At 38.9% G+C, this 26,960-nt stretch overlaps 1 protein-coding gene across 6 annotated transcripts in view; it reads right to left on the bottom strand.

Moving 5' to 3' along the window:
- The window catches only part of LOC126416434 (solute carrier organic anion transporter family member 74D), a 237,976-nt gene that overhangs the window by 196,453 nt on the left and 14,563 nt on the right, over positions 1-26,960 (bottom strand). The window contains exons 1-3 of one of the 6 annotated variants that reach the window (XM_050084167.1): positions 25,739-26,006; positions 14,049-14,245; positions 5,449-5,582 (exon numbers count right to left, since the gene is read on the bottom strand). The exons of 1 other annotated variant lie outside the window; for it this stretch is intronic. The gene's annotated coding sequence lies outside the window, so the exon portion shown is untranslated. Of the gene's footprint in view, positions 1-5,448; positions 5,583-14,048; positions 14,246-25,738; positions 26,007-26,960 lie in introns of those variants that run through there. 4 more of the 6 variants (XM_050084182.1, XM_050084159.1, XM_050084191.1 and 1 more) reach the window with 4 other exon arrangements.

Raw genomic sequence — 26,960 nt, 5'->3', positions numbered from 1 at the left:
GCTCCTTATTTCTGTACAATTTTCCCAAGTCATAAGTGTGTCTTTTGTCAATCCCAAGCAGTTGCAACTGTCAACTTTTGTTAGCAATGTGCCCCAAAGTCTTATATTTAGCTTCTCTACCTTTGTTGTTCTCTTTGCAATTATTTTCATATAGGTTTTGTTTTCATTTACGAATAGTTTGTTTTCACTTGAATATTCATTTGCCCTTTTTATGTCTGTGATAGCTTCTGTTTGTAAATCATTTATTAAGCTGCTACTTACAAGAGGGATATATGATCTGCATTTATGGTTACATTTCATTTTATTGATGCTGCCACATTATTTACATAGTTTGCAATATAAACATTAGTAGACCAAGTATTGACTCTTGTGCTACCCTGTACTTTACCAAAAAGGGTTCCATATTATTGTTTATATTGTATCTTAGTTCTTCGTTTTGTTCTCTGTTTTCTATAAATGAGTTTATCGCATTGGTTTCTTTACCTATGATACCATTTCTATGCAGCTTATCTAACAGCGTTGTATGTCATATTCAGTGAAAGACTTTTGAGAGAGCAAGAAATATGCTTAAAACTTCCTTTCATTCTTCCAAAGCTCTGATTATATATGTCCTGAAACTTGCTGCAGTTGTTTCAGTAGATCTCTCTTTTCTAAATCCATGCTGTGCTTCATTCAGGATATTTTGTTTTCCTATGAAATTTTTAACTCTATTTTAATAGATATTTCGACAAGTTTCGATAAGGTGGGTGTAACTGTTATAGGTCTGTAGTCCCCAGGATGCCCCTTGCCACCACCTTTGCAAATTGGCACTACTTTACTCTTTCTCAGACATGTAGGGAACAGTCTCTTCTTCGTTATCAAGTCTGGTAAGAACGTCAGAAGCTTAACTAGATACTGTGAGCAGTGTTTGATTAGTTTTGTAAATATTCCATCTATGCCCTTGGTATCTTTGTTTTTCAGCGATCCTATTATATTTGTAACCGCTGTTTCATGTGTTGGAAATCGGAATAGACATTCTGTTATTTCTGGTGGAGCTATATTTTTTTTAGCCAATTCTTCACTTTGCTTCATTAGCTTGAGAACTATATTTACATTATAATGATTTAGAGTGGAACACATTTCAATTAGTTCTTTCTGTTGTGCTATAAATACTAGTTTCCCACTTTCTGTCTTATTTGATTCATTCTTGTTTGTATCTATATGTACTCAGAGAGTCTTAGAAATGAAACTTCCTGGTAGATTAAAACTGTGTGCCAAGTGAAAATTTCATTCTGTGTTAGAAATATTTGATGAAGTTCCTATTTGATGTTTCTAATAGCTCTATTTTGCATGCGTTATCATCTTTCTGTATTCTCTCTTCTTTTGCCCCTGCATTTCACAGTCTGCTTGACTATTACATTTCCTGTACCTTTCGTTTGATACCTGCAAGTCTTCTCCAGCATTCTTGATCTCTCTGTGATCAATTTCTTCCTATGCTAACATTTATCTTTCTTTTGATCTTTGGAGAAGCCATGTTTATGTGGTACGTTAAGGCTGCAATAAAACTTTTTCAGCTTTCTTCCACATCACTGCTATATACAGCATTCCGGTCTTCTGATCCGCATAAAATTTCTAATATGTTGAGCTTTTCAGCAGTTGTCAGCCTACTCTCTACAACTACATTTCCAGTTCCAGATTTCTTATTCTGTAGTTCAATTAACTGACCATGGTGATCTCAAACGAGTGTGTTAATTATGTGTACTTTCCGTTTATTTAAAAGTAAATTTGCAAAAGCAAGATCTACTATTGTGTCTGATGATTCAGTGCTCCTTAATGGACTATTTACGTGCAGCTTCATGCTATAATTATTTACAACATCACGAAAACATTTTGTACACATACTCCCTTTCGATGTATTTATATTTAGGTCACCAGCAACTACTAAGTGTAGTAATTCTTTAATAACTTTGTTGAGTAGTACTGATACTTCAAGATCTGTTAGGAAACATTTTGTCCTAGAGCTTGGAGAGTGATACATACCAAACACTAGACATTTGTTCTTTCCAAAATTTGTTTGAATTGCTGCTGTTTCAAAACATATTTCTCTCCAGTTTGCAACTTGCCATACAACACATTTACTTATTGTACTAATCATATACAGTGCTACCCTACGACTTTTGTGTTTAATTCTGCAAAAATATGATACTCTATTATAACGCTGTAAATTATACATTTTTATTTCATTTTCATTCAGTCCATGCTCTGTCATTATGAAGATATTTGGTATCTCTGCAGCAAGTAAAACGTCTATCTCCTTTGCTTTTTTTTGCATTATACTGAACATTTTGTTGAAATATTTGGAACTCAAATTAGTGTCAGCTTCTTTTCTATGTTCTGTTTCATTTCTTTTTTTACGTGTTGATATCAGAATTCCTGGTCTTTCAGCTGTGTAGCTTACTCCCTTTAAACTTAAAAGGTCTTGGTGCCTAGAAGAGTCTATTACACAGAAATATTGGTAATTCTCCGAGTTAATATCTCTTTATCCCAATATGTTTCAGGTGTATAGTGTTACCCATTATGTTATCTTTAAGCCCAAACTCACACTAACTTTGACACTTTTACTGAGCCCCTTTGCTTCCATTTTTCAGCTCTAAACATGTTATGGTTAGGAAAGTCTTTTGCAGGAAATTAATGACATTTTCAGGAGCTGTCCCACTTTTGACTTTGCTCAGATGTAATCATGCTCTTTTTTTACCATACAGGATTCCTTGCTCGTCTCCAGTACCTACTACTGTCGTGATTCTGCTTTAGGGTCTGGCATTTCCAAATGCAACATAATTCTATTATAGTGAACCTACATTCTGTTTGGTGCTTAATAGTGCGCTTTTGTACGAAAGCTTGTGTTATTCAGACACATTGTCAACGTATTTTTTCATTCAGTACTCCTGAAGGCTTTTGCTTCATTGCCAAAGGGTACATTTCGTTTCCTTTTCCTGTGTAAATCTTGGAATGGTGCCACTGCATTTTCTGCAGTTTTCGTCACTGGTATTTGCAAGATTGTTTGACTTATGTGGATCGTAACACTGGTTTATTTCTGTTTCATTCGATAGTTTTGGAGCGTATTTTTGTTTACTTGGAAAGTTGTTTGTACATATAAAGTCACTACATACATTGTGTTAGTATTCGTGGGTTGTTTCCTACTTACATTTGAACTGCATCCATCTCTATCGTTTTGCTGTTGGCTATTAGTTAAATATCTGGGTAAATCACTTGCGGAGACGTAACGAACTGTTTTCTCAGATTTTTGATGTTTTGAGAGCTTTGATGCACAATGTTTCATTTGATTACTATTTTGGTTGTCTAGCTCACCAATTTCTGTTTTTTGTTTCATAGGATCACTTTCCACACACTTCACGCTGTTTTCAGGGGTTTCTTAACTTCGTTTTGCAGAACACTTTGATGGCTGTAGTAAATATTTCTCTTATATTGCGACTAAATTGAGAATTATACCCAGCTTTGCATCTATTGCTGAGCTATCGTTTGCTAGTTCACTTGTTGTCTCGACATGATTTTGTACTAACTCCAGTAAGCTGATGCAACTGTTAATACAACTTTATAATTTTGTAGGTTCCCATATTTTCATTCCACAGAAAAGTTCGATACCCAATCTCTTCTCGAAGGCTCCACAACGAAACTTAATTCTCTCTTTAAAACGTGTCACATCACGGGATTCACCGTTACTAAGGCCTACACGATCAATGTGGTAGGATTTTCTACACCACAATCTACACACAAAAGCTATTCCCTGCTTTTAACTGTTTTTTGTTTTGTACTTTACACTTGAATTACTATCGTTACTTGCCGCCATCACTATTCGTTCATTACACTTACACAGTTTATAAATATACAGCAACATAATTAAATAGAATAACACACATATAATTAACTAGAAGACAATGTATTGGTCACAAACAAACTAATGGTAATATTGGAGACACTACAAAATACAATACACACTTAGAAGTATACAAATTAACATTAAACAATGGTGTACGAAAAAGTGTGCTGTGTAAAACAAAAAATTCACAGTTCTGCAAAGCAGAAAAAAGTTAGACTACAAGTGTCAGAGTCTAATGAAGAAAGAAACTGAAGATTTGTTAGCAGATGGTATTGTCTGATGTAAGAGAGAAACCGACAGAAATTACAGTAAGTAAAAACACACATTGTTAATGATCTGTTTATCGATTTAAAAACAAATCATACTGTAAATATCTTTGATTACAGAGGACTGATAATGCTTTACCTCAATAAAACGAAACGCCTGCGATCAGAAAAATACGCCTTTTCTCGTAGTTGTACAACAGAACAGAAATATATTCAGGAATTGTTAAGAAACTACGACATTATGGCCACACAAATGAAGATTTTAATGACCCATTGTCAAGCATTCTGAGTTGACCTCTGTTACCAGTTCAAGAAGATTCGTTTTAATCGGTATAAAACCGTTGATACCATCAAATATAATAACCAGCGTAAACGTAATGATCTGATGCCAAAATAAATAAATGTAATGATGAAAAACACTTCGAAAGCAGCAAAAGTAGCCAGCCAAGCTTCTTAAAACACCTGGCTGTAACAGGAAATTAAGTCACTATATACGAAAAAACAGATGCTAAACCAAGAATTATGCGAAGTTCACCTTCAGATACCATGAAAATTAAATAATCCTATAATTTTCGCTTCCGTCAGGGAAAACGACGAACGCTGAGCTTGCACAGCAATAAACAAAATGTGAGTAAAGCATAATAAGAAAATTGAAAATCTCAAATTGCACCACACAAAGCCCCACACCAACAAACACATTCACACAAACCATTTCTAACGAAGGGTGGGCAATTTTACAGATATACTTCTAAATGGAAACGAACAACAGTTCTTAGAAAAAGGTTTAAAACACTGTGTTAACTCATCAGCAAATGAACAACTAATAGAAGATCTAGTTATGGAATCTGAATACATTCTCTCTACAGAAGGAAAGAATGACAACAGTAATAAAATACAAGGCTAACTGGGGTATCAATAACAGGATAAATTAAAAATATAGCAACACAAATTTAAAAAAACAGTAGTTTCAAAAACAATTGTGTTCAAACAAAACTTAAAAATCTAAAGAAAAAACTGAAAGCGTAAAAGAACGCTGTAGTCTTCGTGAAAACAAAAGAATACATAGAAAAACATTCATCAGCAAAAACAACATAGAAAATTTAAAATCGCACCCAACTGACAGATTTCAAACACATGTTAAAAACACCCTCAAAACCATAGTGTATACATTTACAGACAGGGAGAAACAAAGATTTATACAAAGAAAAAAATTCTTGAGCCCACAACATAAGATGTCCACCTAAGGTTCATGACGAAAATTACCCTGTCCATTCAATAGTTAACTTCAGAGCAGGTCCCACATACCTCTTAGGAAAACAAATGCAGTCGCATGTGATAGAACTATATCACTCAGCTAGTAGAACACAACAGAGACATTAAAATCCTTGGCACAGCAACACAGATCTCCTTTGATGTACGAAGTATTTACAGCTGCATCCCTGTTAATGAAACCATAAAACTGATTGAAGAGAGCCTGAAAACACACAACGAGCTACCTCGTGAACACACACACTGATAAAGCAATAAAATTGCTACTGTTAGTAACAACAAAATTATTTAGAATTCGGTCAAGAATAGTACACAGAAGAAGGTTTACCCATAGAGTCGCCTATTTTAGAAATATTCACCAACATTATCATGAATCATACAGAAATATTAATATTTAAAGACATAATAACAAAGGAAAGCTATATGTCATCTACTAGTACAGATACATTGATGATATAATATGTATGGTAAATGAACCTAAATATAGAAAACAGCAACTACATAACGACATAAATACTACAGACAAAACATAAAGTTCATAATAAAAGAAGAACAAGAAAACACTCTTAACTTTCTAGACATAATCGTAAGAAAACTATCATGAACACACATTTGACAGTCACAAGTACACATTTGACATTTACAGAAATCCCACAACAAGTGACACTATCTTAAATGCAACCGTAAACCAAACACAGACTCAGAAAAAGGCTGTAGTCAGGTACATGTTAAACAGGCTGAATGGGATACCCCTAAGCATTTCTGATTACCAAAAACAGGTACCTGTTAAACAGACTGAATGGGATACCCCTAAGCATTTCTGATTACCAAAAACAGCTGGCCATTATAAAAAAGACAGCATTAAAATGGACGCAAAGAAACAATAATACGCAAACTAAACAGAAAAATGAAGACACAAATAATGAAAAAAGCTAACCCAACCTCACTAACACATACAAACTGCACTACCACAAAAAATGGCACACAATGACCTACCATAACAAATTCAAGCATGGAATGAGTAACATATGCAAGCAACAAGGCATAATCATAGCTCACAAAACAAACAACTCAGTACGAAAGCACATCCCAAAACCGAAATCAGATAACAACAACCTGATGTTATTAGTTCAGTCGCAGAGATTGTGAAAAAATGTACAATGTAATCGCTGGCAGGACATTTGGCAAAAGATATAAAGAATAAATCTGAGCAATGAATTACGGTACAAACCATTCATCATTTGCAGATCATCTAAAATAGTAATACCACAGATCAAGCAATATTGAAAAAGATATGAAGATCGCAACAATTAGTAACGACCGACACCTCCTCCCTTTCCATGAAAATTTCCACATACACAAAGCATTAACAAAAAATAAACAATTGCTCAAAGACGAAAAAGAATTATGCGAAACCATCCACTATATAAAATAATAGAAAAAATCCCATGAAAAGGAAAATATCCTTTTCCATCCTTCACCCTCTCCCGCCCAGCACCCTGCCCTCCCAATTTCATTTCACTTCTTGTTCCTCACCTTTTTCTCCTACTAACTCTCCACACAATCATGCACTTTATGTCCACTCATCTTTGCTTCTCCATCTCCCATGTATTCACCACAAAAACAACTCCATCACCATTCCTCTTCATTAGTCTTACATGGTATATAAACACATAGTAACGTAATTAAATAGCATAATACCTATATAATTAACTACAAAGAAGTATAGGTCAAAATCAAACTAGCGGCAATCTTGGCAACACTACAAAACGCAATAAACACATAGAGGTACACACATAAACATTAAACAGTGGTTACGTAAAAGTGTGCTGTGTAAAACGTGATAAACGCATAGTTCTGCAAAGAAGGGAAAATTTATGCTACAAGTATAAGTGTCTAATGAAGAAAGAAACCAAAGACATGCTAGCCGACAGCATTTCCTGATGTAGGCGAGAGACCAAGCAGAAATTACAGTAAATAAAAACTAAAAAACTGATAACGTACTGTTTTTCGATTTAAAAACAAATCAAATTATAAATATCTTTCATTACAAATCACTGATGACGCTTTGTCTCAATAAAGCAAAAAAGCATCTGGTGAGAAAAACTTTTAGTTGTAACGACGGAACAAAAATACTCTCACAGATCGATGGTGTTTCAACAAAGAGTTTATGAGATCCAGAAAGATGCAGAGCCATCTTTCTTGCTGTTGTGCCAGAATACGATTCTGTTACCCCACGTGTTATGCTTGAGTGACAAATCCGATTGAAGAGCATGAAGAGACAAGAGTCCTGTGTGAAAAGTGGGTGGAAATACTTTCTAAATTCTTGCACAAATGTAACCGAAGATGAGTAAATAGAACATAAATTTAAAACCATAATAACACTTAAAAGCTTACTACTGTTGTGCCCTTAAAAAACAACCGGGTCATATGACCCGAAAGAGCATATTATGTGTATAGCTTCCTTAAGAACTGTAACAAGGTTAAATAAATAGCTCCCTGCGCGCTGTCACACTCAAATGTTGACGAGTTGCATTACGAACCGCCGCTTGTAACAATCGTTTGTCAGCGTTCTTGCAGTCTCAGTTAACACAAAGGTGGCATCACTGATGGTGGTGGTAAGTTTCTATGGGACCAAACTGCTGGGGTCATCGGTCCCTAGGTTTGCACAATACTTAATCTAACTTAAACTAACTTACGCTAAGGACAACACACACACACCCATGCCCGAGGGAGAACTCGAACCTCCGATGGTGGGATCCCCGCGAACCGTGGCAAGGCGCCTAAGACCACGCGACGAAGTTGGCCTCAAAAGATTCGGTTTCACAAGACTACATGTTTTATTAGAATGGCGATAGAAAATTACGCATCCAAATTAAAGGTTTACCATTTGTGGTTCATGTAGTTAACGGCATGGGTCTCCCTGGGACGGTTAGCTCTGCTATCCGCCCACTCGCTCCCTTATAGAGGGATAACGAACCTGCACGTGTTGGAGATCTGGCTTCTTTTTAAATTGCGAGAACATGCCGAATCCTTCAATTTTCAAAAGGACGGAGCGCTATCACATTGGAACCGGTATGTGAGAGCACTGGGGTAAAACTCGTACACGGTCTTTCGGTAATATGACCTCGGTTCGCTGCCAACCGCACTTGGAGTGCTTCAATTTTATCGGTCTTTCATTGTCTCATTTTCTCACTGTATGATTTAAAGTCTTTCATACACTTCTGGAAATGGAAAAAAGAACACATTGACACCGGTGTGTCAGACCCACCATACTTGCTCCGGACACTGCGAGAGGGCTGTACAAGCAATGATCACACGCACGGCACAGCGGACACACCAGGAACCGCGGTGTTGGCCGTCGAATGGCGCTAGCTGCGCAGCATTTGTGCACCGCCGCCGTCAGTGTCAGCCGGTTTGCCGTGGCATACGGAGCTCCATCGCAGTCTTTAACACTGGTAGCATGCCGCGACAGCGTGGACGTGAACCGTATGTGCAGTTGACGGACTTTGAGCGAGGGCGTATAGTGGGCATGCGGGAGGCCGGGTGGACGTACCGCCGAATTGCTCAACACGTGGGGCGTGAGGTCTCCACACTACATCGATGTTGTCGCCAGTGGTCGGCGGAAGGTGCACGTGCCCGTCGACCTGGGACCGGACCGCAGCGACGCACGGATGCACGCCATGACCGTAGGATCCTACGCAGTGCCGTAGGGGACCGCACCGCCACTTCCCAGCAAATTAGGGACACTGTTGCTCCTGGGGTATCGGCGAGGACCATTCGCAACCGTCTCCATGAAGCTGGGATATGGTCCCGCACACCGTTAGGCCGTCTTCCGCTCACGCCCCAACATCGTGCAGCCCGCCTCCAGTGGTGTCGCGACAGGCGTGAATGGAGGGACGAATGGAGACGTGTCGTCTTCAGCGATGAGAGTCGCTTCTGCCTTGGTGCCAATGATGGTCGTATGCGTGTTTGGCGCCGTGCAGGTGAGCGCCACAATCAGGACTGCATACGACCGAGGCACACAGGGCCAACACCCGGCATCATGGTCTGGGGAGCGATCTCCTACACTGGCCGTACACCACTGGTGATCGTCGAGGGGACACTGAATAGTGCACGGTACATCCAAACCGTCATCGAACCCATCGTTCTACCATTCGTAGACCGGCAAGGGAACTTGCTGTTCCAACAGGACAATGCACGTCCGCATGTATCCCGTGCCACCCAACGTGCTCTAGAAGGTGTAAGTCAAGTACCCTGGCCAGCAAGATCTCCGGATCTGTCCCCCATTGAGCATGTTTGGGACTGGATGAAGCGTCGTCTCACGCGGTCTGCACGTCCAGCACGAACGCTGGTCCAACTGAGGCGCCAGGTGGAAATGGCATGGCAAGCCGTTCCACAGGACTACATCCAGCATCTCTACGATCGTCTCCATGGGAGAATAGCAGCCTGCATTGCTGCGAAAGGTGGATATACACTGTACTAGTGCCGACATTGTGCATGCTCTGTTGCCTGTGTCTATGTGCCTGTGGGTCTGTCAGTGTGATCATGTGATGTATCTGACCCCAGGAATGTGTCAATAAAGTTTCTCCTTCCTGGGACAATGAATTCACGGTGTTCGTATTTCAATTTCCAGGAGTGTATTTGCCTTTGTTTCGTAGTAAACAGAAACTCGTTTCATCGCATTGTATTTCTAATTATGATTTCTCGTATATACTGCATGCACTCTTTGAATTGCATTGTAAACATGTTGATCGTATTCTACGTGATTTCTGCTCGCATCCGTAATATTGGGTGTAGCAGATAATTCCATATTTGTTTTTGTTTCATGTAAAAGGGAAGCTGGTTTCGTTGCATGTTCTTCTATACACGTACCTTTGATACTCCTTAGAATTAGTGTGAACTACTAGATTTTAAAGTATAGTAAGTATATTGCTCTCTTTCTGCTTTCACTGCCGCTGAGTTATACCTACATTTCACAGTGATTTGCACGGTATGGATGTAGGTGTAGATGAGTATACATTGTAGCCTTAGTGACTAGAGCATTCTTTCTTGCAAATGCTAACACTGCAACAATATACTCCGATCAGAATGGCAAAATGATTGACAGTTGAGCACGGGAGCAGGCTATATTGCCGATTCTCGTTTGTGTGTCCATACAATATGGCTGCACCAGGAACAGCTTCACGCTTCCGTTCTGGATACTTCAACACGGCGCCAGTTAACGTGCACTACTGGGTTTCCTTAGCAGACTGGTAATAGACTTATCACTTTTCTGTGTAGTTTCACAACTAGTTTAGGACGTTCTATTGCGTGAAATAAGCACGCACGACACAGAAACAACGCAACCACCGAAAACGAATCTCAATGTTACGTTGCTGGCCGTTAGCTTAATGTGCAATTGAACATGAAACCTGCCACCTCAGGTACAAGGGCGATATGAAAATGTTAAAAAGAAGAGAAACCATGATCATGTGCTTTTTCTGTTAGGTTGTTGGTACGCTGTCATGTGAATATGTAGCTGTCATTCACTTTTTTATTCTGGTTCAGGTGTAGGTACGTAAATATTTTCACAGATCTACATCTCCAATGCGTCTACATTTATACTTTGCGAACCATTGTGAAATGCAAGGCAGAGGGTATGTCCCACTGAACCAGTTATTAGGGACTTTTCCCGTTCCATTCACGTATGAAGCGCGGGAAAAATGACTGTTTAAATGCATCTGTGTGTACTGTAATTAGTCTTATGCTCATCCCTAAAGAGGCGATATGTAGGGAGTTGTAGTGTATTCCTAGACTCATCATTTAAGCTGGTTCTTGAAATTTTGTCAGTAGACTTTCTGTGGATAGTTTCCGTCCATCTTAGAGTCTGCCAGCTCAGTTCTCTCAACATCTCATTGAGACTTTCGCGCGGGTCAAACGAACCTGTGACCAGTCGTACTACCCTTCTGTGTATACGTTCGATACCCCGTGCTAGTCCCATATGGTATGGGCCCCGCACAGTTGAGCGATATTCCAAGAGTGTTTTGTAAGCAAACTACTTTCTAGAGTGATTGCATTTCGTCGGTATTCTAGCAGTAAACCGAAGTCTGCTACTTGCTTTATCCCCAACTGATCTGTATTATCGTTCCACTTCATGCCTCTATTACGTGTTACAACCAAGTACTTGTAAACTGTGACTCACTAAAATCTGTTAAGTGCTGAGTTTTACAGGTTCCAACTGTGACTCACTAATATTGTATTCATAGGATACTACATTTTTCGATTAGTGAAAAGCACAATTTTGCATTTTTGAACTTTTAAACATTATCAAGGTCTAAATAATTGTACAGCTTCGTTCACTCTTTATGTCGCTGAACATAACTGCATCCTCTGCAAAAAGTCTGATGTTACTATTGTTGTTGACTACAAGATTGCCTGCCGCTGCAGCCGAGTGGTTCTAGGCGCTTCAGTCCGGGATCGCGCTGCTGCTACGGTCGCGGGTTCGAATTCTGCCTCGGGCATGGATGTGTGTGATGTCCTTAGGTTAGTTAGGTTAAATAGTTCTAAGTCGAGGGGGATGATGACGTCAGGTGTTAAGTCTCATAGTGCTTAGAGCCATTTAAACAAATTTTTTTTTTTACTACAAGATTATTACTATACAACATGAACGGCACGGCACCCAACACACTTCCATGAGGTACACCCCAAGTTACTTCTACAGTTGACAATGACTCTTCATTCAAGATAACATGTTGCGTCCTCCCTACCAGAAAGATTTCGTCAGATGCACCATATGATCGTACTTTTGGTAATAAGCATAGTTCTGGTACTGATTGCGTCAAATGCTCTCTGAAATCGAGAAATAGTGTATCTACCTGACTGTCTTGATCCGTGGCTTTCAGAATGTCAAGTGAAAAAAGTGCGAATTGTGTTTAACATGACCTGTATTTGCGAAATCCTTGCTAGTTGGCATGAAGCTCATTATGTTTGAACGCAGAATATGGTCTAAGATTCTACAACAAATGGATGCCAAGGATACTGGACGGTAGTTTTGTGGATTACTACAGTCACCCTTCTTGAAGAGACCTGTGCTTTCTTCCCACCATTGGGCACAGTTTTGTTGTTTGAGGGATATACGATAGATTTTAGTTAACAGAGGGGCTAACCCAGCTGCGAATTGGATGTAAAATCCGATAGGGATTTCATCGGGTCCTGGGGCTTTGTTCAGTTTTAACGATTTCTAATCGCCAATGACGCTAATATCTATTTCACTCATTTTTTCAGTGGTGCGAGAATAAAGTCGGGGCTAAACCCCTGGGCTTTCCTTTCTTAAGGAACATTTGAAAACAGAGAGAAGCGTTTCTCATTTTGTTTTACTTCTCTCAAGCTGAGTTCCAATCTCATCCATGAGTGGCTGGAAACTAACTTTGGAGCCACTAACAGCCTTTACTAATGACCAGAACTTCTTTGGGTTCTGTGAAAGATCATTTGACAGTATTCTTCTACGGAAATCATTGAAGGCTTCATTCATTGCTCTCTTGACTGCCAAACACGTTTCATTCAGCGTCTCTCTATCCATAGCTCTAAGCTTTGTTACATTCCTATTATGCGGTAGCCTCCGTTTCTTTAAAATTTTATTTGCAGTGAATGTATTCCGTATAGGGTCCTTTCCTGCATGAGCTGTTCTACTGATTGCATTTCTGTCCAGTGCATGGTCAACAATTCTTTTAATCTTGAGCCATAATTCCTTTATATGCTCCTCTCCTGAGCTAACATTCTATCAGAAATCAATGTACTAAGAGTTATCCTCCCACTCCATTGAAAATTTTGGAGACCTCCATTAATCGCGAGAAAGTACGAGAAACGGATGCAAACAAAAATAACGTAAAATACGAACAATATAATCGAGAAGCTCACATACGAATTCGAAAGCAGTAACAAATCGATATGAGTCCATAGAATACCATGCAACGAAACAAGCTTCTGTTTTATATCAAACAGAAGGAAATATGAAATCATTTATCCGACAATAGCGTATTAAGGAAGTGTGCAAAAACTAAGCTGAATACAAGCGACGTGTTTACAATGCAATGCAAAGAGTGTACAAACAAGAAGGTCGTAATCAAGAACAGAACGCGATGGAAGCATCTTATGTTTTATGTCGTGGTAGAATTTTGTTTTAGGCCCTGACAAATGCTAAAGCGCAACTATTTTCACTTGATAGCGGTCACACGGTCGAAATTGCAATACTGGGTTCTGCAAGTAAATAATTTTACAATCAAAAGGTGACCACGACTTCAGGTATAAAATTTTACATGACTGTGAACCCCACACACAAGAAACGAATCATAGTTTTTGATTGAGATGTATCGAATATATTACTTTGTAACTGTTGTAGGGTCACAGAAAGTGACACATTTTACCACCAAACTGCGAGGCCCAACAGTAAAGTATAAATGAAAAATATTGTCATCTAATACTCGTATTTCGCAAAGCAAGAATACGAATTTTCCTGCCATATTTTCCAGTATTCGAAGTTCACTGCCAGATCACTAGGAGTAGAGCTAAGGTTCTATGTTTCCGCATCGTAACACGGGCTCTACACTCCTTATAATTTGGTATTTTGTGATGTACTTTGTAAGAGGATATCTTACCAATGAGCTGCATAGGCTGTAATGAGCGTTCCGATCTCCCGTTGCACCATTGCACAATTGGCCTCCAAAGTTGGCTGGTTTCACAGTACATGGTTCTTTTCGTGGGAGCTTTCGAAAGGCTCCGTCTATGTGCCTCTTATTCCAACAAAATGGGGTAAAATGCGACGCGGCAGTGAATGCAGTTACTCTGGAATGCTCTGAAAAGTATGAAACGAATCTGATTATCGTCTGAGTGTTTGTGGTGCGTCTGGTGAAGAGCACACTTACCAATTCCGAAAGTTAAATGAAAACTCCTATCCTAAACCTAATTGTACAAATTATCTGAAGATTGTGTGTTCAAGTATCTAAAAGATACACTCTTATAAAATTCGATAGTTATTTTGGTCATAAAAACTATGAATAAGTCCAAATTTTCTTCAAGTCTCTATCTTCATTCATGTAGAAGGTACAGTATTGAGCAATCGGATGAATATTTTTGAAAGATCTTCTACATCCCTATGGCCGCGTAAGATACATCCACTATCTGAGGAAATTATCTCATACACCAACATGCTTTGGAGCTATTTGCCATTTTTTTTTGTAGGTAACATATGTTTCAGAATATCTGGACATCTATTTCTTTTGTCCTAGAAATGAGGATACAGATCTACTTGGCAGATTATTTTTTATGTTTTAGTGATCTTGGTGAAAATCAGTGTCCACTCTCAACTTAAGTAGGTGACGCAAGTCACACATCCGCTAGAGAGTACGATGTGTTTCATACACAAATGCGCTCGGTTGATTTAGTTATCATTTGCTTTTCCCTAAATTCGGAAATATTGTACTATGGAGTAAAACAGTCATTCTCGGAAAGCACTTCACAAAGAGGCCATTTGAGAGTCTTAATATGGGAGTAACATTATGGCTTCTGCAGAGCGATACGCGATAGCGTTAGCCGAAAATTATGTATGAGGGACTGCAAATGAACGTTAGCTTTCTGACTTTCCTAAACAATATCAAGTCAGTGACCAGCGAAGGAAAGGATATTAGTCTGAGTCACTATTGAAACATCCCCTTAGAAAAATTTATAAATGGCAGTGCTGGAAAACCTCTAAGTTATTTGAGTTTCAAACATCTGAGCAAAACTGAACGTACTCAGACATTTCTCTCTTCACTTATTCTGATCAACACTAAACAACTGATACACAATTTTATTTTATTTATTTATTTTTTAATTTTTTTTAGCACAACGCAATCTGACTTTCAATAATCCCTACAAAATAATGGCCCTGACTGACAATAACCTATACCTTTCATGAATCACTTACCTCACAAAAATCTTCGTTATTCAAACTACTGCAATACAGGGTGCGCCAATACTGCCAGTTGAATAAAAGATTCTAACTACTGAAGGCACTAACTACTGATAGGCATAGTTAGCAAATGAAAGATTTTGATGGACAACAAACAATGTATTTACCTTAATAGTGTTCAAAAGTCATAATATGTATCAGTTCATGACATCCAGTCTTACAAATTTCCTTTTTCTGACGGACACACGTCCAGATAGTCCGTTCTCAAAATTCTGCCATCTCTCTCCCTACATCCACCACTGCTGGCGGCTCACCTCCAACTGCGCATCGCTACGCTCTGTTCACATCCAACTGCCCAACACAGCACAAGCGAATATTCCAACAATGAGTCCAACCAGCCACAGACTGCACAAAGTGCAGTCAGTGATATTCATACAGAGCGCTACTTGGCGTACCAACATAAAAACCTGAACAGTCTATTTACACTGTTTGTTAACTGGCTGTTTCGAAGAGGACGCGCTTTGTAACAGAAAACAGGATTCCGATATGTTTTCGGCAATAAATGATAAAGATAAATAAATGAATTTTCCGTCGGTGTTTGACAGAAAATAGTTATAAAATTGAAACATTTCGTAATTTTCCGCTTATCGGTATAAGTCGCACGCCATTTCATCTGTGTGTGTGAAAGTCTATTGTCACCCAAAGATCGCATATCGATCCGAAAGCCCATTCATGACCAAATAAATGTAATTTTGCAGAATATTAGGAAGCATTTCCTTTTTAATATGAGAAAGAAAAATTTATGACAGCCCACTCGAAATTTTATGGTTGAGAAGTCATGTTTAAAGTAATTATTAAATCGTAGAATTAGCTGAGGATATTGTAAATAGTGTCTTTCAGACAATTAGTAAGTGGTTCTCTGCAAATGGACACTCACTAAATTTTGAGAAAACACAATATGTATAGCTCTGTAGGGTAAATGGCATAACACGACTGACTAGCATATACTTTGAACAGAAGCCTGTTGCTACGGCAGAATATTCAAAATTTCGGGGCGTTTGCGCTGATGAGAAATTGAATTGAGAGAAACACACCTCTGATCTGCTGTAACGTTTGAGTTCAGCTACTTATGCTATTAGGGTTATTGCAAATTTTGGTGATAAACATACCAGTAAATTAGCCTACTATGCCTATTTTCATACACTGCTTTCATATGGCATTAACAGAAAAAGTATTCATTGCACAAAAGTGTGTAATCAGAATAACAGCTGGAGCCCAGCAAAGATCAGGGACTGATGACCTCAGAAGTTTGGTCCCATAGAACTTACCACAAAAAATCCAAAGGTCACCCTGCAGACATTTACTTAAGGAACTAAGGATATTCACAGTTCCTTCACAATACATATATTCTCTAATGAAATTTGTTAGTAAGAACCCATCTCTATACAAAAATAATAGCAAAGTGCATAGTTACAAAACTTGAAGAAAGGATGATCTTCAATGTTCTACTTTGGCATAGCAAGGTGTGATTTATATTGCCACAAAGTCTTTGGCCATTTACTAAATAGCAAGAATGATCTACAGATAGGCAGCCACCATTTAAAAACAAATTAAATGAATTTCTCAATGACAACTGCTGCTCAATGGATGAATTTCTAGATATGAAATTGTAATTGTATAATGACCACCACCAGACCATTAAGATCACCGATCTACTATCGATATAAAGCCGTCCAGGCCATAGCAGCGTTGTCTGGCGAGGAATGACTGCTACTCAGAAACACGCACGGTGCATGTAGAACAAGTGAGAAGCTTGACCGAAGGCAGATTGTGATGGCCCGGGGGCTCGCCACGAGCATTTCGGAAACTGCACAACTTGTCGGTTGTTCGAAGAGTGCTGTGGTGAGTATCTTCAACACGTGGCGAAGCCAAGATGAAACCAAGTTGGGCAGGCACACCTCACTACAGGTGTCGGACGTCGTAGGCTGGGCAGACTGGTAAAACAGGAGAGGCGGAGAACTGTGGTGGAACTAAAATCAGACTTCAATGCTGGGCAGAGTACAAGTGTGTCTGCATACACAGTGCACCGTACACAACGATAGGCTCCGCTGCCGGGAACCCATACATGTGTCAATGTTTACACCACGAAATCGGCAACGTAACCATCGGCACTGGACGTTGGCGCATAAGAACTGGATAGTCTGATGAATCCCAATACCTACTTCATCACGCCGATAGGAGGGCGCGCATCCATCGTCTTCCAGGGACATGTACACCTACATCTACATCTATATAGTAACGCTGCAATTCACACTTAAGTGCCTGGCAGAGGGTTCATCGAACCATTTTCATACTATTTCTCTACCATTCCACTCTAGAATGGCGCGTGGGAAAAAGGAACACCTAAACCTTTCCGTTCGAGCTCTGATATCTCTTATTTTATTATTATGATCATTTCTGCCTACATAGGTGGGTGTCAACAAAATATTTTCGCATTCGGAAGAGAAAGTTGGTGAATGCAATTCCGTAAATAGATTTCGCCGCAAAGAGAACCGCCTTTGTTTCAGTTACTGCCACCCCAACTCGTGTATCATATCAGTGACACTCTCACCCCTATTGCACGATAACACGAAACGAGCTGCCATTCTTTGCACTTTTTCGATGTCCTCCGTCAACCCTACCTGGTAAGGATCCCACACCGCCCAGCAATATTCCAGCAGAGGATGGACAAGTGTAATGTAGGCTGTCTCTTTAGTGGGTTTGTCGCATCTTCTAAGTGTTCTGCCAACAAAGCACAGCCTATGTTTCGCCTTCCCCACAATTTTATCAATGTGGTCTTTCCAATTTAAGTTGCTCTTAATTGTAATTCCTACGTATTTAGTCGAATTGACAGCACTTAGATTTGTGCGATTTATCATATACGCAAAATCTATCGGATTTCTTTTTGTACCCATGTGGATGACCTCGCATTTTTCTTTGTTTAGTGCCAATTGCCACTTTTCGTACCATACAGAAATTCTCTCTAGATCATTTTGTAATTGGAATTGATCGTCTGATAATTTTACTAGACGGTAAATTACAGCGTCATCTGCAAACAATCTAAGGGAGCTGCTCAGATTATCACCTAGATCATTTATGTAAATCAGGAACAGCAGAGGGCCTATGACACTACATTGCGGAACGCCAGATATTACTTCCGTTCTACTCCATGATTTACCGTCTATCACTACGAACTGTGACCTCTCTGAGAGGAAATCACGAATCCAGTGACACAACTGAGACGATACTCCATATGCACGCAATTTAATTAATAGTCGCTTGTGAGGAACGGAAATCTAGGAATATGGAATCGATCTGAGATCCCTTATCGACAGCACTCATTACTTCATGAGAATAAAGAGCTAGCTGTGTTGCACAAGAACGATATTTTGTGAATCCGTGTTGGTTATGTATCAATAAGTCATTTTCTTCAAGGTGATTCATAATGTTCGAGTACAGTATATGCTCCAAAATCCTACTGCAAATTGAGGTCAGTGATATGGGTCTGTAATTCAATGGGTTACTCCTATTTCCTTTCTTGAATATTGTTGTGACCTGTGCTTCTTTCCAGTCTTTAGGAACAGACCTTTCGTCAAGTGAGAGGTTGTATATGATTGCTAAGAAAGGCGCTGTTGTGTCTGCATAGTCTGAAAGGAACCTGAATGGTATACCATCTGGAGCGGAAGACTTGCTTTTCTTAAACGATTTGAGTTGTTTCGCAACACCTAAGATATCTACTTTTATCTCACTCATGCTAACAGCTGTTCTGCTTTCGAATTCTGGAATATTTACTTCGTCTTCTTTCGTGAAGGATTTACGGAAAACTGCATTTAGTAACTCCGCATTAGTGACACCATCATCGGTAACATTTCCATCGCTATCGCGCAGTGACGGTATTGACTGTTTTTTGCCACTGGTGTTCTTTACATTCGACCAGAATCTCTTGATATTTTATTTTGAAACAATGTTTCATTGTGGAAACTACTGAAAGCATCTTGCATTGACGTCCGCACTAAATTTGGAGCTTCCGTGAAACTTAATCCTTCATGACGATCATGTTTCCCGACGGCAGTGGCATTTTTCAGTAAGATAATGCACCATATCACAAGGCAGGAGTGTGATGAAGTGGTTCGAGGGACACAGTGGTGAGTTCCAATTGATGTGCTGGCCCTCCCAACTCGCCAGATCTGAAAAAGATCGAACACATCTAGCATGTCCAGCATGAAATTTTCACTCTGCAGTGGAGTGTGCGCTGATTAAAAGAAGTTTGTTAGGTAGGAGACAAGGTACCGGCGGAAGTAAAGCTGTGAGCACGGGGCGTGAGTCGTGCTTGGGTAGCTCAGTCGCTAGAGCACTTGCCCGCGAAAGGCGAAGGTCCCGATTTAGAGTCTCGGTCCGGCACACAGTTTTAATCTGCCAGGAAGTTTCACATCTGGGATGTGATTGAACGTGGCGTGACAGCTCATCGCCCACTTCCCAGGACTTAACGGGAATTACGTGACTTGTGTGTGCAGATGAGGTGCGAGCTCCCTCCAGCGACCGACGATGCCCCCATTTTTCCCATTCTCCGAGGCGTCGCCGCTGTTATCAGGGCCAAAGGTGGACTATCGGCTATTCGGTACGTGGTCGTAATGTTCTGGCTGACCAGTGTAATGTAATGTAAATTACTTTTTATTGGTGCACTGGGTCTCTGGAAACAAACTTGGCTCTATTATTTGAATTGGAGATGTAGATAGTTGTCTAAACAATTATCGCTTATTGACGAGTCAGACCTAGTGATAGCGTAAACATTGCACGAAATTATGTTGAAGGGCTTTTATTGCAATTAAAATAAGTTTTCCAACAGATGATTACCCACACGTAAAACTATAGTAAAGGAAATGTACAGAATCTCCTATTAATCGTGACCACGCCAAATAACTTTTTGTCCAGAAGCAAAATGAAAAATCCATGAAGCAAATGTTGTTCAGTTGCCAGGGGGCATTTACCTACATGATTCCACATGTTGTAGCTTTGTACAGCTGTACGCATTTTTAAATAGAAACCTATATTGTTTGTTCAATAGTCCATTTCTTGTCCTCATGACTATTCAAAAACATGTCACGTTGCATCATTCATGTAAAGATAGCGTTATTAAAAACCTAACACAAAAAACGGACTTTTGATTCTTCTCTACTAGCACACAATACTTGTACCCAAGGAAGCATAGCTTGCCCAGCTGATGGAATTGACAGCAAACAAACGGAAGCGCAAGAAACGTTATCCGCAATTACTGTTGTGCTAACTTAAATTCTCCATACAAGAGTGGAATTTCCAAGTTCTCTTCACTTGTGTACATCGTACTCTCACAGTCCTTCGGCTGATGACAGTTGATTCAATGGTTGGTGTGTGTTTTCCTTGCATATCGACTGTTCATGTCAATTCCGGCCAGTGGACGAGTTGCATTATACCATTACAGGAAAGTCAAAATCGGCTTTGTCTTACGTTTTCAATAAACGTCATCTTTACGTGGATGGTCCATTGTGATATGTTTTTGATCAGGTCGTGAGAACAAAAGTGGATAACCTAACGAAAAATAGGGGATACTACTTAAAATAGACGTACTGCTATTCACATCTTCGTAACGAAGTTCTGATGAGAAGATACTGAGAGTAAGTGCCTTACACCTGAAAAAGGGTAAGTTATGAAAAATGCGTTTGAAGAAAAATCTTAAAACGTCACATTATATTTAAACATACTCTCTAAAACATGGCGTATCGATATGCTTTGCTGAAGATTCTTTTTCTTGTCCCTACTGCTGCATTTTCTACTCTCTCTGTCGCCTTTTTTTGCTTTCTGAGGACTTATATATTTATTTTAATATTTTCTCCGCCCAACATCAAGGTTTTGCAGAGTTGCAATGCACTAAAAGCCCGCTTTCACACCCAGAATTAACATTGAAGGTATATGTCACTGAAAGGAGAAAGCATCAAAAGCACCATTATATCTTGTAAGATACACATATAGTTACTCATCGACTATCGATATCTGTACTTTACACGTAGCGGGTGGCACGGAAAGCTGGATGTGAGACATGTCTGGACGACTTGGCAGCCTGCCGTGAGAAATCAATAAATCTATTAAATGTTGCAGTGTTCGTGAACAGAACTGATAACTCATCAATATTACAACCGAGTCGTTAACAAAGATCGGTATAAGCAATGGTTGCCTCAGAAAAGTAATAACAAGCGAAAAAAGAGTAAATGTCAGTATGCGTGAGTAGAAAACGTTAGCAACATGTATCGTGCCTTGTTCTAGGGACAATAAACTTTTCAGCTCCATTAAGTTAGTATCTCCTTTCAAATCCTTTTCGTATCTATTAGATCTAACTGAATGTGAAGATTGTCAATAGGAAATGTGGTGATTTTGGCAGATCACGTACCGGTAGGCACACGGCCCCATATTTAGCATGTTCCATGAGGGAGTAGGATGCTACTCTAAGCTGTGCAGCGTAAACAATAGTCTGATCGCCGTGGTTGCATCAACACAGCTGACTCTAGAGAGAAACGTCGACGTGAACGATACGTATAAAGGAGTAGGCATCTTACAAGCTTTGGACAAGAAGTTTGTTTTAGGACACTTCTCCTGCATCGTTGCATTGGCTGATTCATTTATGTAATGGACTGAACGTATTTCACACTGTGAATCCAGAGAAATATGTGGTTAATCAAAGAAATGACTCTCAGTTTTGAAATTAAACATCATTCACTTAGTGTGTCCACAGAAAGATGTAGAGAACCTTTTGGAGCTACGCCTACCGGGTCGACAAACTTCAGAACGTAATAAATCAAAAACTATGAAGGACATTCGCTTAAAACGTTGGCCCTGATATCTGTCGCCTCTGAAAAAATTGGAGTTAGATTTTTTTCATGATAGCTTTAGGTTATCGCCCCCTTAATCCAACTTGCTAGGGAATCGGACTAATGACAGATGCTTAAGAAACTGTCGGTAAAGATTTCCCGAATTACCACGTCTGTTTCGTGCTTAACACTTCCCTAGGACTCTTTTAATGAGTTTCAATGAATTTCTTAAAAATAATGTAGATGGTTTGTAAACCAGCCTTACTGCCTGTTAATTACTGTATTTTAGAAAAATGATTAGATTTTGTATTTCTGTTTGTATTTTTGTATTTCCGTTACTCCTTGAAACTTATTCGCTTATCTTTCTCTGTTTGCTGACTACGAAACTGAAAGATAACGTAATGAGACTACTGACAAGGGAATAATGGCGCCCGCTGCAGTGAATACGGGATGGTGATATCACCGAAAGTTGTGCAATGTCTGCCGACAATTTACATAATAGCGGCAGTTCAAGCAAATAGTTTATCTCTCATTTCCTTTCCACGTCATGATACGAAGGACGGATTTTGAAATACACTTTGTGAATTCTATTGTTTCTAAAAACTTGACGGTCATATCTTTTCTTTGTGTGTTTGTTATATATTTTATAGGAAATAACAATCAACAGGTTTGCCGGAAAGAATACACCAACTAGTTTTGAAACTGTAACAACTGATTTCTCCTTATCTCAACTGCAGTGCAGGTGATGGTATACAAGTAATTAGAGATTCCCGATTCTAAGCATGGTCACGATGAAAAAATATATTATAGGTGTTCTGTAATGATAAGTACCCTCTCTTACTCATTTATCAGTGAGATCTGTTATGTAAATACCTCGAAAGAATTTGGTCAGCTTCCATTATCTAATGCGTATAAGATAGTAAAATTCTAGAGGTGACACGCCATGAACTCGCTTTGTAGATTAACTCTGATAATGAAGAAAACATAAAACTGCGTTAACAAACAAAGATAACTGAGGATAGTTTTCTCTCTGTTCTTGAATGAACATCTTCTAGTTTGACTAACACAATCATTACCAGTTACCGCTGTCACACAATCTAGCACTACAATAATGTAACAGGAATCACATTGAGATTGGAGTGGGAAGAATTCTAGAGTACCAGTAAAAATCTGACTCTTTAAGGTTGTTTGTTTGGTTGCTTTGGAGTGAAAGGGATTAAACTGAAGGGCCTCCATCATCCGGTAGGTGGCAAACCAGGAGTGGTCCTCAAAGGAAGGAGGCGAAAGGCAAATATTGGAAAGCCTAGGTGTAACTAACACAATAAAAAACAGAGATACTAGCCCAGAAAAAAGTCAGTAACAAAGTATCAAACTTACAATCGTGTCTCAGAATTGGTAATTATAACATACATATAAAAGTTCTACAGAGCTATGCTTTGCAGATGAAATTACGTTGTGAAGTAGCTAGAAGTTTATCAATAAATCACTAACTGTCAGTGCGTTTAATATTTGACACGAAGAATGTGGGCGAGGAAAAGGTGTGAAAGTATGGTTAAAGTTTGTTGGACGTCGCGAAATACTCTCATTATGAAACTGTAGATGAATACCTAGTCTGTGTAATTGGGCTCCGTTTGCAGCGAAAGCTAGTTTTTCACGCGCCTCAGTGTTTAAGTATGTGTCGGGCATACGGTCTGCAAAATGTGTTGCGAGCAGGGGTAGTAGAAAAGAAGTAATAAATTAAAACTCCATGCCTGATGCTTAATTTTTGCTGCATAAACACCGAAAACGTTTTGTCGGGGTATCAGTGGAAAAAAGTTTCGTAAAAGTTTGAAATTATGTGTAACGTTTGTTGGAAGTCACTAAGTGCTGTCACGCTCAGACACATCATGAATGTAGTCTGGGTAATTCGCACGTCGTGAGTTATGCATGTACACTGTTTCTATATGTAATCCTTAATGTGTTAAACCCTTAACATGAGATTGTACCTCTTATGAGTAGATTTTGACACAATTTTAAATTTTAATTTGATCAATAATCACATGAAATACGGTGAAAATCATATTTTTGTTGCACCTGGAAGCCATTAGATGGACAACTCGCAACCGGTACTGGGTAATCGTTAGACGATGCTAAACATGCGGATTATAGCAAGCGCGAATGGTTAGGACTCCAAAAGAAATAATTATCCTCTTACAGCGTGAAACATGCCCTCCAGTACGAAGGCAAAGTGGAATTACAATTCTCATTAAGTTCCTTAAGTGACAAAAGTTGCCCACACTACGTGTTCTATTTGTCGAATTTACGAAATAACTCCTCATTTTGCAACCATTCATCACTGAAGAAACGTAAAACGAGACTTAATATTTTATCTTACAGAAAATATTTTCAATGTAGCATATTATATTCACAACAACAAAAATCTTGAATTAAGGAGAATTTTCGAATGAAATCTGTTTCCTTGATTCAATGCACTGAACGAAGTATTGCGAAATATATTACAAAGCTTCATGAAAGCTTCCTTTTTCTTTATTAGGAGGTAATTCTTTTCATTTCTCTTCCTCACACTGAAAATAATTAATTGCTCTATTAGTCAAGTGCATCTGGCGCAATTCAAAGATTTATTTCAGAGTAAAACTGTAGATTAAACGCACATTTTAACAATAACTCATTTTTGAAATTAGCGTATGAGCGTTCCAGCCGATACATATTCTGATTTCTTGCATACTTTCAAATAAATATTTCAGGCCACAAAATCTCTAAAAGGAACCTCTAAAAAGAACTGACGTAAATTGCACACATAACCTTTTTCCACTGAGTCATTATGTGCTACTGTATCTTATGCATAATTTTCTACATGTTGAAGGTAATATTTGAATGCACAATTTCTTACAATGCAAAGACACATGCATATTCATTCCAAAAAGCTGCCAGTTTAATCGCGATTAGATTGGGTTAAATTATATCTTTGTCGGTCCATCCTATGATTTAAAAGATGTGATTTTCACAGTCCGGGCGTGACAACTTCATAACATAGTTCATTTCCAACAATGATAAAAGAACAACATGTAATCAGGAATTTAGATGTTACTCTTAATGATGTTCGTTCATCAGATTCATTATGTATACGAAATTTCCTACTGAAAACTATACTTTTCAGGTAATATTTTAGACACTGCATCTGATAACAGCGTTAACTTCCTTCCACTATCACCAGTTTTATGTGACGCCTAATCTGCTAATTTAATAGTTACACTGAACGAGACTGTTAATGTGCAAGGAAGAACTACACTGTTCATTAAACTGGACGAGTGTAAAACAAAATTCGCAGTCAGTGGCAATATATAAACTAGTTTAGAATCGTAGCTCTGAACTGGTATATATAGCATATAAATAAAAAGTTCTACAGTGCCGTGCTTTGCAAACGAAATTAGGCTGTGAAGTAACTAAAAGTTTATCGATAAATCAGTTACTGTCAGTGCATAAAGGCACGAAGCGGATAAGTAATGTGAAGATCGCATACCATGTATCCATAGGATGGCGCAAGTAGAGTTTTTCCAGGCGATATTTTAATCTGATCGAACGTTGGTCTTGGAACTGACCTTCTTTATATCGACATCGTGAAGGCAGTCCTTGTGCTAGATCCACTCTTTGTCAGACTTAGAATGTGTATATATTCATCACAACTAAAGAAAGTAATTCCGTAAAATATAATGTCCCAGCTGTCAAACAACACATGGAAGATACGTTATAGTTATTTCGATGTTGAACAGCTGCTTTAAGCTGATGGAAATATGACATTTCGTCTTAGTAACACAGCCGGCCACTGTGGCGCTGCTGCATGAGGCGGCCTCCAGAGCCATCTACAAGCTGAAGTAAGAAGTAATGAGTTTGTTTCCGTGGCCGACTCCCGTAGCAGCTGGCGAAATCAGTTATAATTGGTTTTTCCGTCTTAGGTTTACTGCAGTTTAATTAAAGAGAATTTTTACACCAGACGCGTTTCGCTTTTATTAAAGCATCTTCCGTGGCTAGTCTGAAAATTTTTGTACATGTTTGGTTGTTTTAGATTAAAAATAGCGTTTCACTTATAAAGCTCGTGTACGAATTAATTACGATGTTTCTGCCTCTTGTTTATGAAATGTCCACCCCTCTGCTTATTACCTTCTTTGCAGCGACTGATGTCGTAATACTTCATTTCACATACACGTTTGGCAGTATTTGTCTTTCTGCATTATTTCTTGCGCAGCATTTGCGTTATTTACACTACACCTAGTTTTTGTAATCTGAACTGAAGTTCTCACTCAGCATAGTATTGCAGCGTTTGCGTCTGTTCGTTTTCTTGTAGGTTGCTAACGTGTGACTAATTTAAAAAAAAAATAATTGATTTGTTTGTGTGTATGTCCTTTCACATCTTTGCCAAACTCACCCGACGTTTTTGCTTTCACTAATTTGCACTAATCCGCAACCACACCTTTACCCTCCACCCTCCTTCACCTTCTAATCTCTCTCTCTCTCTCACACAAACACACACACACACACAAATCATATATTCAAAATGGCAACGCTCGTAACCTTCAAGAAAAGAAGAGAACAGAGATATGCATTACAATATTGTGCTGAGTGGGAACACACATAATTTCAATTCAATTTGAAAAAGTGAGGTGCCGTGTAAAGTGTAAATAACGCAATGCGATGCAAGAAATACTGCAGAAGGCAAAAGCTGCCAAGTGTACATGTGAAACGAA

Source organism: Schistocerca serialis, chromosome 1 (genome assembly GCF_023864345.2).
Source record: "Schistocerca serialis cubense isolate TAMUIC-IGC-003099 chromosome 1, iqSchSeri2.2, whole genome shotgun sequence".
NCBI classification, from domain to species: domain Eukaryota; kingdom Metazoa; phylum Arthropoda; class Insecta; order Orthoptera; family Acrididae; genus Schistocerca; species Schistocerca serialis.
The sequence above is the reverse complement of the archived record's forward strand: the minus strand, read 5'-3'. Positions and strand labels throughout refer to the sequence as shown.